Here is a 3,683-nt window from a genome sequence, read left to right on the forward strand (position 1 = left end):
AGAGGATTTATAATTTTTAAAAATATTGATTACAATCTTCAGACATTCTGGAAATTTGTGTTTTAAATCATTGTTTTGGAGAGTTTAATGTTCCTTTTTGTCTTATAAAAATTAAGTAGATTAAATGGGATTTTTTTAAATATTTTTAAATGCCAAGAAGTAGAAGCACCTTAGTTTATTCCTCTGTCAATAACTACTGTTTTTTCTATTTAAAAATGTTGAGCATTAAATTGTCTTTTAAAGGCACTCAATGAACTATTATATTTAGTTGGTATTTTTAGGTCCCAAGTAGCAGATATGTTATGACACCACCCACATTCAGATTCTCTGTTGCTGGGTACCTGGCATATAGATGCGGAATGCTCAAATTTCAAAGAGAGAAAAACAATAAAATAATTATTTTACATTAACTAAAGTGAATGTTCAAAAAGTACTAAAAAGGTAAAGGCTTATGTTCTACTTGTGGAGAATTGGTTAAATATAATAAAATACCCACCATCTATATTCATGGTTCATAAGTCTTTAGAGGTCAGGTGAGAGCCAATGGTATCCATTACTGGTAGTTTTAAAAACATATTTTATATTGTGTTTTTATGTTTGGGGGTTTATTGGTGGGGGGCGAGTTGTTTGTTTTTATGACGAAGTTGTTATTTTACTCTTGACTTCGTCTATTTAAATATGTCATTAAATTGACTCCTGTTTCTTTGCATTATTAAGGCTTAATTCTTGAGTTAAAGAAAATTACCTAATTGTGCCATATGTAAAATGTTATCACCAAATTGTCCTGTTAACCTGGAAAAAAAAAAGTCTGATTATTTATCCAATTGCTTGTTCCTGTTGTGAAATCATTTTGTTAGATGAAAACGCAAAGTAGATATTTGATGAATGCTCTGCCTTGGAAGAGGTATAGGTAGCTCCAGATTCTGGATTGTCTGCTGTTGAACCACAAATTAAGCTCAATTCAGCTGACATTTGTTAAGCACTTACTATGTGGCAGATATTATATACAAATTATATGGAAACGTGAGGAAGATGTGGATGCTACTTTTGTATAGTTCACAAACCTTGTAGGCCACATGGATATGTAAACAGTTAATTAAAACACTTTGGAGTCCAAATGGGAGGCTCTACATACACAGTTTGGTTAAGGGCCCAGTATCCCAGAGCTCAGATCCAAGCTCTACCACTTACTGGCTGTATAACATTAGAAAAATCACTTACATTCTCAAAACTTCACTTTTCTCTGTAAATTAGGGATAATAAAAATTTCCTCATAGGGATGCAATGAGAACTAAATTAGACACCCAATTGTAAAATTGTAAACTCACTGACTGGTATGCTCTGGGATCCTGGGCTGCCTAATCTCCAAACATTTGAGGATTATCTAATCATCTTTACGTTATTTCTAGTTTTCTGTTGTAATTAGTTTAAATCCATTGAGTGAATTAAGTCTGAATTATGCAAATTCTTTGAAATGAAAATATGTGTATTCTGCAATTCTTTTTATGACAACTATCTACATACACACACTTAAAAACACACATTTGTCTATTTAATTAACTCAAGTTGGTTGATTATGTTCTTCAAATCTATATCCTTATTTATTTTTCTACTATTTCAAACAGTGAACAATTTGTATTAAGAACTTCAAGTATGGCTGTGTGTCTATTTCTCTTCTTAGTCTTGTCAATTTTTATTTTATTTTTTATATTTTGAAGCTATGTTAGTAGGTACATCAAATTTTACTGGTACATAAATAAATATTATCCAGTTCAACCGCTACACACCAGGGGGCCAGGATTGTATTGCATTAATTTAATTAAAAGACTATATCACATCATAGTTTAGGTTAACCTACTCTGATGTCCAAGATGCATTCAATTTTGCCACTAACAAACAGAGGAATAAAAGAGAAATTTAACGTGTATTGTCACTTCTGTGCCTTCTGAAATTTTCAATATAGTGCTATTCTCTGTCATTCCCTGACGGATATTGCACTGTTTATTGGTATATTATTTGGAAGAGAGGAGAAACTCAATTTTCTTCCACTTTGCTCTTCTTACCGTAATAGCTTTTTCTCCACATGTCAAATAGTCAATGTAAAGATTCAATTTCTTGTGATAGCTCTCCTAACTATACATTCAGAAATTAGGGAAATATCTTGTTCCCATTGTCTGCCCAGGTCATCTGAAACCCAATCCTACTTCAAGGCTGAAAACAGTGAGGTGTAGGGATGTGGAGTGCAAGAACAAATTGGCTTTCCTTTTAAAATAACTATTTTATGTGAGTGGGATAAACCATCACTGTGTCATTAGGGGAAGATTTGCTGCTTTCACAGAAGGGAGGAGGAGCTATCTTCCAGCAAGTACACATCCCCTGAAACCTATACTTTCTTGATAAATACACCAAACTGTATAGAAGAGACATAAAACTGTGAATTTAACCATGATAGTGCTAAATATCTGTGAATGGAGAACTATTAGAGATACTCTCAGATTTGGGAGACTTTGCTCTTGCTCAAGCCTGAGGCTCCTTAAGTCAGACCTGATATTATTTACTCTTTTATTCTTAGTGCTTAACATAGAATAAGACATAGAATAGTAAATATTTATGAAAATAATGAATGAATGTTATAGCTCAAATATTTTCATCAGACACCATTTTATTTATTTTTAACAAATACAGCATGGCTTCCAAGGGAAAATGAGTTTCAAGTTCTAAACAAAAGATTTTAAAATAGACATTTAAATACAAGCAATAAAAAAGTTGGGAAGAAATTAATAATTAAGACTTTGAGGGTTTTAATTAAATAGGAACTAAATAATTGATGAGTACAACAGATTTCCCATCTAGAAAATGTATTTTGATTTTCTAAACATATTTCAGCTATTTTTAAAATAAAGATCAGACATGCATTATTATAAGTTAATTTTTTTTGTATTTATTATATCTAGACATCACAATACACATTATTAATTTTAGATTTTGCACAAGAGATCTTTTAATGGAATTAAGTTATATTAGAATAAGTTTATGAGGTGATTTGTATACAACGTCCTAGACACATTAGAATGTAGGTTGTGGCTAGGAGTTTCTTTTGTTCCTATCTAAAACTGTCCTTAAGCCCTAGCTTTAAAACAATATGTCTGAAGCTCTTGGCAAGCTATTTTTGTCAGAGAGATATCAGGAAAAAAAATTCTTCTAGCAAGATGAAAATCACTAGATAAGAAATACTTGCTCCTAAAAAATGCTTTATTTTCTTTGGCTCATACATAAGTTGAAGGCCATACCAGAATTGTTTTGGATGGAATACTCCCATACATTAGTATGGCAAGGACAATATTTTTATTTTATTTTATTTTATTTTATTTTGTTTTACTTATTTATTTTTATTATGTTATGTTAATCACCACACATTACATCATTAGTTTTTGATGTAGTGTTCCATGATTCATTGTTTTCGTATAACACACAGTGCTCCATGCAGTACGTGCCCTCTTTAATACCCATCACCAGGCTAACCCATCCCCCCACCCCCTCCCCTCTGGAACCCTCAGTTTGTTTCTCAGAGTCCATAGCCTCTCATGGTTCATCTCCCCCTCTGATTTCCCCCCCTTCATTTTTCCCTTCCTGCTATCTTCTTCTTCTTCTTCTTCTTCTTCTTCTTCTTCTTCTTCTTCTTC

This window comes from Neomonachus schauinslandi, chromosome 3 (assembly GCF_002201575.2).
Source record: "Neomonachus schauinslandi chromosome 3, ASM220157v2, whole genome shotgun sequence".
NCBI lineage: Eukaryota > Metazoa > Chordata > Mammalia > Carnivora > Phocidae > Neomonachus > Neomonachus schauinslandi.